At 52.2% G+C, this 15,369-nt stretch overlaps 1 protein-coding gene across 4 annotated transcripts in view; it reads right to left on the bottom strand.

Moving 5' to 3' along the window:
- The window catches only part of LOC147737535 (uncharacterized), a 202,183-nt gene that overhangs the window by 146,762 nt on the left and 40,052 nt on the right, over nucleotides 1–15,369 (bottom strand). For all 4 annotated transcript variants that reach the window (XM_086936123.1, XM_086936152.1, XM_086936138.1 and 1 more), the window contains exon 3: nucleotides 10,255–10,372. The gene's annotated coding sequence lies outside the window, so the exon portion shown is untranslated. The remainder of the gene's footprint in view (nucleotides 1–10,254; nucleotides 10,373–15,369) is intronic.

Here is a 15,369-nt window from a genome sequence, read left to right as displayed (position 1 = left end):
GCCAGTGGTCTAGGGACTTGAAATAACTGAATTTCAACCTGACCGCCTGGAGGAAACTGCCATGGTCTGCCCGTCCTGCTCAGAGAGTGAGAGGCACAGCCTCTGCTCTCACAAACAGCATAAAGTGTGGGCAGTGGTGCTCGAAAAAAGGCTGTCCGCAGCTGTAACATACAATCCCACCATAGTGTCCTTGGATCCTTTCCACATCAGGATATAATGCAACATTGGGACAGTCTCAAGATCATAAGGGGGAGCACCCAGCATGTGTCGCAGGCTATGCAGGAGCTGTCAATACTGTCAGTGATGCGATTGTGGCAGCCCATAATCACACATGAGAGTACCTGTTAGAAACGGGACCCTGGCCGGCCATGACTCGCGTCGAGGTCAGTCAGGGATCGCCATTTCTAAGTGTCAGGGCAAGGGAGTTACACGCCAAGATAACTCCTCACTCGCCCTCTAGGTAACGTGGCGCGAGCAGTCAAGGCTAAACTTGGAGGCGATGTAAGTTAAGTATTTGCGCATGCACCCCAGCAACAACACCCAAGGCCCACCACAAAGAAACACTCCACACAAGGTTATATGAAAATAGCCTTTGTATTATAATAAATATACATCAGATAAAACACACATCTTGTTACACTGTGCCAACAGGCACGGGCGGAATTTACAAGGGATAATGTACAGGACAGGGCCACCTGGACCACTGTCAAGGGTATGCACTTTTAGAAATGACACTTTTTAGAAATAGCACTTTTTAGATCATAGAATTATCACTGTAGCACAAAAATAACATACAACCAGTCACTACTGGTACCAGGTGAGCACCACCTATGCAACCCTCACTATCTTAGGAGATTACACTAGGGAACCTGGGCTCTGCTAGCACCACCTGTACTAGCAAGAAGGAAACCACCTAAGTATTGCTATACCTGTAGGGATCTAAGGAAGGAAACACATGATGCATCACAATACATTCAGCGGTGTAAAAGGACAAAGCACAAGAGAACACATGATGAATAATCTACCCATTCAGAGGTGTAAGCAAAAACACACAGTTGCGCAGAACTCAGATAAGTCACCACCGGTGACAGTCCCTGTGTCCCAATGTCAGGGCCTAAACGTGGCAGTTGCCCACAAAGTGCTGGGCAACTGGAGCAGGGAAAGTTAGGGCAACGTTGGAGCCTCTCTGGGCTCAAAGAACCACCACTGTGGCACTGGTGAGCCTCTCTCAGGCTCTCTTACACCAGTAAGGGGGGCTGCTGAGCCTCTCAGGGCTCCAGCAACAAAAAGGTGCAGCCTCGCTGGGCTGGGGGGTCCCTCGCTCTGGGGACCCAAAGCAATGATGCTTGCCAAGAGCCACGCTGGGCTCTAACTCCACTGGTGCTCCCGGGGCACCTCGTGGCTCCAAGAACGCGGAGGTGCTTTCTCTCGTTGGAGCCTCTCTTAGGCTCGGGTTGGAGTCCCCCTCTTGGGGACTCGGATCGCTCAAAAAATGCCCCCTAAGAGCCTCTCTGGCTCTTTGACTACAGGCGCGAGGTCGCGCCACAGAGAGGGGGCGGGGCGGACACCGGCAATGTGTCCCGACGCTCCCCCCTCCTCTGCAGGCACCTGCACTCACCGGGTTCGCGCTGGGCTCTCCAGCGAAGGCGGGTCTCTCCCGCTGGTCCCGGGGCTCTCCTCTCCACTCGGGGAGCCTCGGCAGGCTGCTTCTCGGCTCTGCAGCGGGGGCGGGACTTCCGGGTTGACTCTCCCGGGCCGCGCGGTGATTGGACGGCCGCCTCTCCACTTCCGGGTCGCCGCGGGCAGCGCGGCGGCTCGCTTTAGGCAGGCAGACGGGCTCCCAGATGATCCGAGGAGTGGGCTCCCTCGTAGATCAATAAAACCGGGCAAAATAAAGCGGCAAGGAGCGGGGTGGCACCCGTGCCGCCAAAGCACATATAAAGCGAGGTAGGCACTCGCTAGGCACCGCAATTTCGGGCTGATGCCGGGTGGGCACCGGCTGGCTCTCAAAGCGCTAGCAGCGCTAGCCTCTAAGAAAAGGCGCTCCCAAGCTCCACCGGGCCAAATGCAGCGCTCTCAAGCGCTAGACAAGGGATTCCAGCACTCCCAGCGCTGAAGGGCAGAGAGCAGCGCTCTCAGGCAAGAAGTCCTCAGTGCTCCCCAGCACTGGAGGACAGGACAGGGCTCCAGCAGGGCTGGAGGCAGGCAGGGGGGCAAGGCTGGGCCAGAGCCAGCACACTGGGTCTCCGGGCAGGGAGACTCCCCAAGTGGCGGTCCTTCTGGCCCCAGCAGCGGCACAAGCCCCCTCTGGCAGGATTCAAAAGTAGAACATTTTCAGTGGGGACACAGCCCCTTCTTATACTGACAAATCTTTTGTCTAAGGTGCAGGGTGGGGGGAAACCAGTCGCAGCTGGTTCTGGAGCACTCTTGATGGCCCAACCACCCATTTCATTCACTGGGGAGGCTAGGGTCGTTAGACACACCACAGGGGGGCGGAGCCAGCATTGTGTGGGGAAAACCCAGCCCATCCAGGACACAGGTACACTCCTCCCACACATCACTCATGCTAATCTCCCACTCACCACCGGGCAAACCCATCTAGACTTCCTGGAGCCTGGCATGCCAGCCAGCTCCAGCCAATCACGCTCCAGCACCCTCACAGCACATGCACACATATTCTCAATGTCCAGAAGTAGCACTTCCCAACTAGACACACACATGCCGCAGACACCATCCCGCAGCATTCACTCTCACGAGTTTATACATACTAAACTCGAGCCTGCACTCCCCACGCATCAGGAACTACCAGGGACACACACATTCCCCATGCATTCCTATGGGAGGGCAGGCCAGCCATACTACACGCTCGCACTTTCACTCTGGGACTCAGGGGAAAGTGCGCAGAGACCCAAAAATCACTGACACAGGGTCACACATAAGGCAAAAAGTCTAGGGGTGAACCTGCCCTGCGGGCCAAGTCCAACACAACCCCCTTCCAGCCAAAACGCAGGGGAGAACAATCACCACCGTGATGGACTTCCCTGCTTGGGGCGATAGAACACGGACGCAGGCCCGCCACTGCCGGGACACCCTCCTGTTCTATGCCACAGTGAACCCCTAGGGTTCCTTCTAAAGCTACTGTAAGGACCAACTGGGCTACCCCACTGGTACTCCTCAGCTGTCCGCGGCCAGGACCAGGCCCTGGGCCACCCAGGTGCCACCGGTCCTTGCCAATTCGCAGAGCGGGGGGTAGTAACCCCTGGCACATAGTGTCCATTCTCCACTCTCCCTGTCTGCCAGACAGGACTAGACTGCCACTGGTTCACCAGCCTTTGGTCTACAACCTCAGGCGGACCAGGAGTCTCAGGGAAGGCTCTCCTCCCCTTACCTCTTCTTCCAGGGTTCCTCCTCCCCGTGCGAGGGGGACACCTAGAACGCCATTCCAACCTAGGGTTTAACCCCTCAGGTTGTACCGGGGTCAGAGGTGGGCTTTCCCACCCTCTGCACCCCCTTCCAGAGGTCTGTCCTCTCCCAACTGGAGAAGTTCCTCTGGAAGAACCGGTCAGGACACTGGTTACAGTCGTCCTACCCTGCAGGTCAGGCCAAACCTGAACCTGGCCTCCCAACCTCCGGTCTAAAACCTTTGGTGGAATAATTGCCTGGCACTCCAGGACTTCTGGGGACTCACACGCAATCCCCCTGAGGCTGACACATGACCCATGTGTCGTGTGACTGTCTGCCTGGCGCAGATCTCCCGCCTCCTGTCCACCTGACAGTGCGCAAAGATCCCCCAGACCAGAAGTGGCGCCACCCGGGTCCACCCAAGAAGAGCTAGCCCAACTGGCTAGTCTCTGGTCCACTGGTGCATCCACTGGGAAACTCATCCCCCAATCACTCCTCGCTTCGGACTTCTGTGCTCTCCCAACTGGAGCGACACTGCCAGGCACTGGAACCCCTGGAGCTCTAGTTACAGACGCTCCAAGTTCCCTAGACACTAGGAGATCCTCCTCAAGTGTACCAACAGGACAGCCTAGGTCCCCAACCTGGTGTTCCCTCAAGAAACCACCCAAGTTCTGAGACAGGGCTTCGGGCCTCTGGGTGCTCTCAGCCACCCCCTGACTCCTGCTCCACTGAGCCAGGCAGTCAGCCCTTCCACCCTTCTCACTATACTGGGACCTAGCTGGGCTACACTGAGCCTCTTCCACCACGCTGGGCTGGAAGCTCCCTGTACCACTACTGTTGGACTCACTCTCTAATGACTGTACAGCACCTCTGGCCCTCTCCCAGCGGTCTGCTTCTACTGCAAGCTCACATGGGTCAGACAATCCACACCCCAACAGGTGTTGCCGCAACCCTGGGGAACAACAACTGAGCAACTGCTCTCTGAGAAACATATCGAACAATATGTCCCAATCACATTTCGTGGGCTCCTGTACCCAATCACACAGGGCTCCACAACAGTCCTCCTCAAATTCCTCCCACGACTGGTGAGGCAGCTTCCTACTGCCCCTGAATTTCAACCTTTTCTCCTCCTCTGGAGAAACAGGAACCATACTCTGGGAATTGGGAGTGGGACTGTCAACACCAACACTTAAAAAGCTGCCACCACTGGACTCCACCCTCCCTGGGGAATCCAGAAAATTCTGACTGCGGTCAGGGGATAACCTACACTCTAGGGCTATCTTCTCCCTGGCCAAGGCCCTCTCAGCCTCTGCAATCCGCTCATTCACACCCAGCTGCGCCATCTTCCAGGCATGCTCTAACCTGAGCTTCTTCATGGCCAGCTGGTGCTCCCTCTCTTCTCTCCTATCCACCCACTCTTCTGGGGACAGGGAAAGGGATGGGGGGCTACATCTGACACGGGACCCAGCAAGGGACTCCCTATCTAGGGGGTACTCGCTCTCTGCTGGCACCCATTCACTGTCAAACTCACTCTCCACATCAGACTCTTCAGGGCTCCCCTCAGACCCACCACCCTCATGGTGTGCGGTCCGGGCCCTCTCCCTCTCACTGTGCTCACGCTCCCAGTCACTCTTCTGCCACAGGATCATGTTATCCCTAAGCTTGGACTGGGTGTCTGACTCACTCACTGGGATGTCTCTCTCCTTACATAACCGTACCAACTCATGCACACTGTACTTAGATAGGCCACACAGGTTAAAAGGAGATTCCATCTTGACAGGATGCTCACAGACACGTGCAACACAAGGGACCTAGCAATCTGAAGTAAAAGTACACAATTCCAAAACTTCCACACTCTCCTTAAAAAAAAGAACTCACTCATGCGTCCAGGGAAACACACCATTCATCCACACGCACCCTCCCCTCGGATCGGTAAGGCAGTTTCTACCACCCCTGACTTCTCAACCTGACCACTTGTGACACAGGTACCAAACTCTGGAAGCAGGGCGGGGGACAAATGTACTGAACACAATTATCAAATGGCACTCTTCAGGAGAAGCAATAATGGAACTTCACCAAAAACACAATAATCCCCAAAAATGTGGTCATCTAAAATGCAGAGCTTTGTAGTGGCCAGTTGCTACTGTGGTACAACGCAAACACAAATCCTTATCCTCACCGCTTGCCGCCAATGTTAGAAACGGGACCCTGGCCGGCCATGACTCGCGTCGAGGTCAGTCAGGGATCGCCATTTCTAAGTGTCAGGGCAAGGGAGTTACACGCCAAGATAACTCCTCACTCGCCCTCTAGGTAACGTGGCGCGAGCAGTCAAGGCTAAACTTGGAGGCGATGTAAGTTAAGTATTTGCGCATGCACCCCAGCAACAACACCCAAGGCCCACCACAAAGAAACACTCCACACAAGGTTATATGAAAATAGCCTTTGTATTATAATAAATATACATCAGATAAAACACACATCTTGTTACACTGTGCCAACAGGCACGGGCGGAATTTACAAGGGATAATGTACAGGACAGGGCCACCTGGACCACTGTCAAGGGTATGCACTTTTAGAAATGACACTTTTTAGAAATAGCACTTTTTAGATCATAGAATTATCACTGTAGCACAAAAATAACATACAACCAGTCACTACTGGTACCAGGTGAGCACCACCTATGCAACCCTCACTATCTTAGGAGATTACACTAGGGAACCTGGGCTCTGCTAGCACCACCTGTACTAGCAAGAAGGAAACCACCTAAGTATTGCTATACCTGTAGGGATCTAAGGAAGGAAACACATGATGCATCACAATACATTCAGCGGTGTAAAAGGACAAAGCACAAGAGAACACATGATGAATAATCTACCCATTCAGAGGTGTAAGCAAAAACACACAGTTGCGCAGAACTCAGATAAGTCACCACCGGTGACAGTCCCTGTGTCCCAATGTCAGGGCCTAAACGTGGCAGTTGCCCACAAAGTGCTGGGCAACTGGAGCAGGGAAAGTTAGGGCAACGTTGGAGCCTCTCTGGGCTCAAAGAACCACCACTGTGGCACTGGTGAGCCTCTCTCAGGCTCTCTTACACCAGTAAGGGGGGCTGCTGAGCCTCTCAGGGCTCCAGCAACAAAAAGGTGCAGCCTCGCTGGGCTGGGGGGTCCCTCGCTCTGGGGACCCAAAGCAATGATGCTTGCCAAGAGCCACGCTGGGCTCTAACTCCACTGGTGCTCCCGGGGCACCTCGTGGCTCCAAGAACGCGGAGGTGCTTTCTCTCGTTGGAGCCTCTCTTAGGCTCGGGTTGGAGTCCCCCTCTTGGGGACTCGGATCGCTCAAAAAATGCCCCCTAAGAGCCTCTCTGGCTCTTTGACTACAGGCGCGAGGTCGCGCCACAGAGAGGGGGCGGGGCGGACACCGGCAATGTGTCCCGACGCTCCCCCCTCCTCTGCAGGCACCTGCACTCACCGGGTTCGCGCTGGGCTCTCCAGCGAAGGCGGGTCTCTCCCGCTGGTCCCGGGGCTCTCCTCTCCACTCGGGGAGCCTCGGCAGGCTGCTTCTCGGCTCTGCAGCGGGGGCGGGACTTCCGGGTTGACTCTCCCGGGCCGCGCGGTGATTGGACGGCCGCCTCTCCACTTCCGGGTCGCCGCGGGCAGCGCGGCGGCTCGCTTTAGGCAGGCAGACGGGCTCCCAGATGATCCGAGGAGTGGGCTCCCTCGTAGATCAATAAAACCGGGCAAAATAAAGCGGCAAGGAGCGGGGTGGCACCCGTGCCGCCAAAGCACATATAAAGCGAGGTAGGCACTCGCTAGGCACCGCAATTTCGGGCTGATGCCGGGTGGGCACCGGCTGGCTCTCAAAGCGCTAGCAGCGCTAGCCTCTAAGAAAAGGCGCTCCCAAGCTCCACCGGGCCAAATGCAGCGCTCTCAAGCGCTAGACAAGGGATTCCAGCACTCCCAGCGCTGAAGGGCAGAGAGCAGCGCTCTCAGGCAAGAAGTCCTCAGTGCTCCCCAGCACTGGAGGACAGGACAGGGCTCCAGCAGGGCTGGAGGCAGGCAGGGGGGCAAGGCTGGGCCAGAGCCAGCACACTGGGTCTCCGGGCAGGGAGACTCCCCAAGTGGCGGTCCTTCTGGCCCCAGCAGCGGCACAAGCCCCCTCTGGCAGGATTCAAAAGTAGAACATTTTCAGTGGGGACACAGCCCCTTCTTATACTGACAAATCTTTTGTCTAAGGTGCAGGGTGGGGGGAAACCAGTCGCAGCTGGTTCTGGAGCACTCTTGATGGCCCAACCACCCATTTCATTCACTGGGGAGGCTAGGGTCGTTAGACACACCACAGGGGGGCGGAGCCAGCATTGTGTGGGGAAAACCCAGCCCATCCAGGACACAGGTACACTCCTCCCACACATCACTCATGCTAATCTCCCACTCACCACCGGGCAAACCCATCTAGACTTCCTGGAGCCTGGCATGCCAGCCAGCTCCAGCCAATCACGCTCCAGCACCCTCACAGCACATGCACACATATTCTCAATGTCCAGAAGTAGCACTTCCCAACTAGACACACACATGCCGCAGACACCATCCCGCAGCATTCACTCTCACGAGTTTATACATACTAAACTCGAGCCTGCACTCCCCACGCATCAGGAACTACCAGGGACACACACATTCCCCATGCATTCCTATGGGAGGGCAGGCCAGCCATACTACACGCACGCACTTTCACTCTGGGACTCAGGGGAAAGTGCGCAGAGACCCAAAAATCACTGACACAGGGTCACACATAAGGCAAAAAGTCTAGGGGTGAACCTGCCCTGCGGGCCAAGTCCAACAGTACCAAAGGGGGCCAACTCCCTTCCCTACTATATCATCCACAGAGCGTATCCCTCTGGTCTTCCACTGTGTAATGGGAGTTCAGATCATACTTAGCTCCAAGCAGCTCCTTGAGAAGAGCAGGGATCTGCAATGCGTTATATGTCTGAGCCAGGTGAAACGTGAAGTCAGTCAACCAACACTGTTATGCCTCACAGCGGCACTTATAGGCAGCCAAATCGTTCATCGAATTACCTCTCGAAGGCCTTCCTGCCCTCACACAGCACCTGTGCGTAGGAGATGGAGCCAACGTTCTCCTTCAAGTACTGGCTCAGATATTGGCACCATATGTGTTGTCTTCAGGGGCTTTATACCATGCTGTGTACATACGTCAAAGGGCCTGAGGGGTTTGCAACAGTCGAAGATTAGGGTGGAGTAGCACGGGGCGTGGCCAACTGCCGGGCATGGAGGACGTGAGCTGAAAGAGCTCCGCGCCGAGCCCCGACACTTTGCCAAGAATCCTGTAAGATCGGAACCATTGGAGTCACAAATCAATGCATGGTGCAGCGGAACACGTGAGGCCCTGGCAGCTCTGACACGGAGGATCTGGACACCGATTTTTGGCAATCCTGCGCCACTGCTCTTGAAAGCAGCGAGCCGGCGGAGTGAACTCGAATAGAGTGCTGGTTGGTGCTGGGAATATCGGAATGATTTGAAGACAGGGAGTGACCCCGACCTATTGGAGTCAACCGCTGGCTGGATTGAATGGCCCACTCTGCCTGGGTACGCGCTACCCAGAACTCAGCAGGGCGATAAAACTGTCTGCTGGGCGAGGTAGAGACAAAATGGCGGTCGGCAGCGAGTGAGAGCGGCAATTCACTACAGGCCACTGGGGAGCTGCTGGTGTTGTGCAAAGACCCTCGCCCAGGCTAACAGGACTATACAGCATATGCAAGGTAGACCAGGGTAGACTACTGCTGGGGTGTGAGAAAGAGAACGCAGGGTTCACCTTCGGGTCGCCATGGAAAGAACATTCTGACATCCAAAATCAGCGAAGTGCATTTCGGAACCTGAAGGCCAACTTGAACAGCCAACAACCATCCCCGTATACTGTCTCTTCACAGACGGACTAGGAAACGTGGCCGGAAGTGGGCTGTGTCGAACCCGGAAGTTGTTTCCCCGCTCCAATGAAAGGAGGGCGAGACAAGAAGGAGGCGTCTTCAACCGATTGCGGAGAGGAAGCGAGAGTGAAGGCAGAGACTGCCGAGGACCCTGCGAGGACGTGGAGGGCGAGGACGCCAGTGGAGGATCCTGACGAACGGTGGAGCGAGGAGTGGTGGTGCCCACCAGAGGAGGCTGGAGAGCGGCAGCAACTCAGGAGAGTTGCGGCAGAGCCGGTGTGTGCTAGCATCTCGGGGAACAAAGGGGAGGGGGAGCGGATGGAGGGAGGCGTACATGATAGCGGGCATGGGTAGTGAAATTGAGGACACAGCCTCAGAGGTACTCGTGTGTGGCACGTCACTTACATTCCCTGCAGAATCAACACTTTATAGGTGTGGGCAATGAGCGTTGTTTTCACCTTCTTTTCCCTTTCTCGGCACGTTTCCAACTAAGGACCGTTACTGCACGATATTCCCTGTTGTTTAAAGCACTTTTCCTTAGTAAGACTGAATCTGAGGAAACCCTTGAACCGGACCCCTAAGCACTCCAGGGTGTCGTGACTGGTACAACCATAATACCTGCCTAAACAAAGTGATTGACGGCTCTCTTTTCTCTCCTCTCCTATGAGCCTCCGGGGAAACACCATCAAAACAGAGGAGGAGCCGGGAACATCTCCCTCAGAATCCCCATCCAGCTTAACCAAGAGTGAATTTGGAGAAGAGCAGGAGGAAATACACTCTGAGCAAATTACCAAACCCATCCCTGATAATAAAAAACGTACTTTTGGAGTTTCACAAAAATGATCGGATACCTGCCTCGGAGCGCACGTCTTACAGAAGAGTATAGGGTTATCATGTTGCTGCTATAAGGTCCTTACCTGTGTGAGTTATCGGGAACGATGCAGGGGCAGACCCAAACCAGCCACATATGGAGATCAATGACAAATACTGAAGAATTAACAGAGCTTCCAAGCTGGTGACCATTACTTAATTGACCTTGAAAATAAAAGACACATTTTTAGTATTCTGGTGACTCATGACCATAAAAAACAAAGGTTATAAATTCAATATTGTGTCAAATACTTAAAAAATGGAACTGGATGTGCTGAATTGGATGTTGTCCCAGGTCATGCGTGACACCTTCCACCGCTATTTCTTATGGGACTTGTAGTTTTGTTTTTCTCATTAAAAGGATGGTCTCTAAAGTCCCAGTGTTCTAAGCGATGTTGGTCAAAATCAGAGGCCTGAGTGAGGGTGAAGCATGACACTGCTCTGCTTAGCAGTGAGATGACTGACAGTTCCCCAGCCCTTCCATTCTTTGACCTACAGAGGCTCGTCGGCCATTCATATTTTTTTGCAAAGACAAAGAAACCTTTATTGCAGCTTGTGCCAACTGAAGAGATACAAAAACCTGGGCGTGTTTCATTAACTACTGACAAACATGAACAATCAAGAACATGAGTTTCTGGAAAACTATCAAGCACCCAATCAGAATCAGCCGCCCTTTAGACCCAGGAATTCTTGAGGCTTTGGAGAGGGTGAATTGCACGTGGTATAAGAGGCACACTACATGACTCAAAGCTCACTTCTCAGGTATGTACTGAACTGCCAGCTTCATGGCACACTTAGCCAGCTTTTCACCTCCTCCTCCTCACACTGTTGACCAGTTATCAGGGCAAATGAGCCTGCAGCAAAGCATCGCTGGCTTGGTTCCACACCGGACCAGGCAAGGTGGTCAACTCCATACTCCTCCATGTCAGCAAGCACTCTGGTCGAGCCAGTCCTAACCCCACATGAATGTTCCCCATCACAACTATTTTAAAGGTACTAAGTTATGTTTCTGCCAAATGTATGACTCAAAAAGTGAAAGGGTTTACTTTGAAGTGCTGAAAGAGAAATCATTAAGTTTTTCAATATTTCTGAGTCTGCCACAGTACGCAGGAGCATTATTTCTCTACAGCAGCAAATCATGTATGCGCCCTGTAGAAAGCACGTGTGAATGAAACATGGAAGGCATTGCAGCCAAAGATCTGTGGCGCAACATCATAGCAGAGTACAAGATAATTTGGGTTATTATTCCAGCAGAAAGAAACGCCATTCCTAATGTGTACGTCATTTTAAAGACAAAACGAGGAAAATGTATGGTCAAGTGTTGTTCTTCTGCCAGTTAAGAACAATTGTTACTTACCTGTAAACAGGTGGTTCTCCAGTATTGGTGTCTTTCATAGATTCACATGCTTGAATATTCCCCGTCGTCGAAGTGGGAGTCCCACGGTACATAAAAATAGCAATAATGATAATATATATATATATATGTAATAACATAATACATAATAAAACAGATATAATATACACTGAAAAACCTCAACAATGGTTCCTCCATAGGAATGCATTATAGAGAGAAAACTCATTTGTAACATATCAGTGTCATTATGTTAGTCCAAACTGCAGCCAATCAGGCTCAAGCACCCTCTAGAACCTTCTCCTCAGAAGCTCAAGCCCTCAGATTTTCGTAGCACAAGTGATAAGAGCGTATGAGGAGAAAGAGCCTCTGAGGGGAGGAGGGAGGGTCGCATGTGAATCTATGAAAGACACCAATACTGGAGAACCACCTGTTTACAGGTAAGTAACAATTTTTCTTCTCCAGTATTAGGGGTGTCTTTCATAGATTCACATGCTTGAATAGAATAGATAGCAGTAACCTCCTTAGCAGCTGAGATTGCAATACATTCTCAAAAACTTGAAAACAATACATATAGCTTAAAAGCATATAGCAATCTCAGAAAGAAATGGAGGAGGGAACAGAGGCTCACCTTATTTGAAAAGATGACGAAGCACTGCTTGCCCCACTGCGGTATCCGCTTCGTTGATGGCTTCCAAACAGTAATGTCTGGTAAAGGTGTGCCTGCTGGACCATGTCGCTGCCCGACAAATCTGGTGTAGAGGCACCCCTGCAAACAAAGCGGTGGATGACGCCATCGCTCTCGTTGAATGTGCCTTCACTGGACGTGGTAAAGGCTTGCCAGCTTGCTGGTGACAAAAGGATATGGCTGCTGAGAGCCATCTTGCAACTGTCTGTTTTGTCACTGAATGACCCTTCCGCATCCGTCCATATGCTACAAACAGTTGATCGGATTTACGGAAAGGGGTGGTCCTTGAAATGTAAAATTTTAGGCAACGTTTGATGTCTAAAGAATGTAGTTGCTGTTCTGCCGGAGATTTTGGATCCGGGAAAAAAGTCTTTAAGAAGACAGGTTCGTTCAAATGGAAATCAGTAGGTACTTTCGGCAAAAAAGAAGGATTGGTACGAAGTGACACTCCATCGGGCTTAAATTGCAAATACGGAGGCTTGATCGTGAAAGCGTGAAGGTCACTTACACGACGAGAAGATGTTAAGGCCAAAAGTAATGCACCTTCCAGGTAAGATACTTGATGTCTGCTCTGTGAATCGGCTCAAAAGGAGGCTTCATAAGTTGTGACAATACTACGTTGAGGTGCCATGCCGGAGGAGGGCGCCTAATCGGAGGAAACTTCCTGAAGAGACCTTTAAAGAATTGTCGGATGATTCTGGATGAACAGAGAGACGTTGAGCCATCGTGCCGAAAACGTGAAATAGCTGCTAGAAAAACTCTCAAGGTGGCATGAGAGAGACCAGACTGAGCGAGGCTCAGAAAGAAAGGCAAGAGCTGCTCCGGAGTTGAGTTGATTGGGTGGATATTGGATGCAGCGCACCAATGACAGAAAAGCTTCTATTTTAGCTTATATGTCTTGATGGTTGATGGAGCTCTAGCAGATGCTAGAATGTCTCTGCATTCTTGGGGCATATTTAAGTTCGCAAATTCAACGTATTCAGGTTCCATGCTGATAATTGAAGCGTGGATGGGTCTGGATGGCAAATTTGACCGCCGTCTATCGTCAGGAGGTCTGGACGTGGATGTAGATGAATGGGTGTGCATTGTGATAGCAGAAGCAGTTCTGAGAACCATGCCTGTCTGGGCCAACGAGGGGCGATCAGTATCATGTGGCAGGGTTGCCTGCGCATCTTCCATAACGCCCTCAGCACCAATGGGATCGGTGGAAAAGCATAAGCAAACAGTCCGCTCCAATCCATGAGCAGGGCATTTCCGCTGGACTCTGGATGGGGATGCCAGTTTGCGAAAGATTGGCACTTCCGATTCACTGGGGTTGCAAAGAGGTCTATCATGGGACGACCCAAACGATGAAACACCAGGTCCAGAGTTGGCTGATGTATCTCCCACTCGTGAGTGGATGATGCGGACCTGCTCAGGGAATCCGCAAGGATGTTGGATACCCCCGGCAGATGGACTGCTGTCAAAGAAATTTGGTGACGAAGAGCCCAATCCCAAATTTTTTGAGCCAGACGAGACAGTGGCTGAGATCTTGTGCCGCCCTGTTTGTTCATGTAGTGCATGCTGGTGGTGTTGTCTGTCTGAACCAGCACCGACTCCCCCGGCACTACGGGCAAGAACGATTTGAGCGCTAGGAAGATTGCCATCAACTCCAGCCGATTGATATGCCTGGTTCGTTGTGTTGCCGTCCATTTGCCTTTGATGGAAAGGTCTAGGAGATGAGTGCCCCAACCCTCCATGGACGCATCTGTAGTCAACTTCAGATCCGGAGACTGGTCTAGAAACGAAATCCCTTCGTCCAGATTGGCTGGTTGTTCCCACCAGAGCAAACTGTTCTTCATGCGGGACGTTACCGTCACCTGGTCGTTGAACGACCCTGACACTTGACGCCATTGCAGGTCCAGTTCCTCCTGTATAGGACGAGTGCGTAACCTGCAATTTGGGATCAGTGCGATACAAGATGATGCCATCCCCAGAAACGATTTTAATGTTCGCACAGAAACTGACTGCTTTGACCTGACGAGTGAGACCAGACGAATTATCTTCTGATGGCGTTCGAGGGAGATGAAGGCTTTTGACAGGTTTGTGTCTAGAATTGCCCCCAGGAAGTTTCTCCTTTGCAGAGTTGTAAAGTGTGACTTCTCCAAATTGATGGTTAACCCTAGTGCCTTGAACATTTGCTGGCATAGACGTATGTCGTGCGCCAGCTGTTGAGGAGACTGGGATTTTAGAAGACAATCGTCCAGATAAGGAAAAATCTGAACTCCCTGAAGACGCAGATGAGCCATGACCGGAGCCAGAACCTTCGTGAAGACACGAGGTGCTGATCGTAGGCCAAAAGGTAGGACTCTGAACTGATAGTGAACGTGACCCACCTTGAACCTCAAGTATTGCCGATGTCGATGGATTATTGGCACATGAAAATAGGCGTCTTGCAGGTCTATTGTTGTTAGGAAATCTCCGCTGGAGAGAAGCCGTAAGACTTCCGATAGCGTTAGCATGCAGAAAGATTGTTGTTGGAGAAACACATTGAGAGCTCTCAAATTCATAATGGGCCGCCACTCCCCCGTCTTTTTGAGAATGAGGAAAAACCTTGAGTAGAAACCTTTTCCTCGCTGAGATACAGGAACCACTTCAACTGCACCCTTTTTTATCAGAAGATGAACTTGATGTTGTAATTCCTCGAGATGGGGAGGTGGCGGGCCTGAGGGTGGAGAATGTGGAGGAATCTCTGTGAACTCCAAGGCATGACCCTTGTGTACAATGTCCAAAACCCATTGGTCCGAAGTTATCAGAGACCACTGGGAATAAAACTGCGAGATTCGCCCTCCAACTCTCTGCGGAACTGGAAAGTCATTGACGTTTGTTGTTGTTGGAGCCCCTATAGTTAGATTTTCCTCTATAGGGCCTGGACTGCTGTTGACGAGTAGATTGCTGGTTGGCGTAACGCTGGTTCCCTTGATTGTACTGGCGGTACTGGGACTGCCATCCTCGAGAAGTGCCGGACAAGGTGCCTCGTCCACGCGCACCACGAAAAAGCTGTTTCTTGAATTGCAAGGAACCAAGCGACTTTGCCGTATCGGTATCTTTCTTTATCGATTCCAACGCCTCATCGATGTGAGA

This window comes from Lissotriton vulgaris, chromosome 1_1 (assembly GCF_964263255.1).
Source record: "Lissotriton vulgaris chromosome 1_1, aLisVul1.2, whole genome shotgun sequence".
In the NCBI taxonomy this organism is placed as follows: Eukaryota; Metazoa; Chordata; class Amphibia; order Caudata; family Salamandridae; genus Lissotriton; species Lissotriton vulgaris.
Note: the sequence above shows the minus strand (reverse complement) of the source record. Positions and strands in the feature narration are given on the sequence as shown.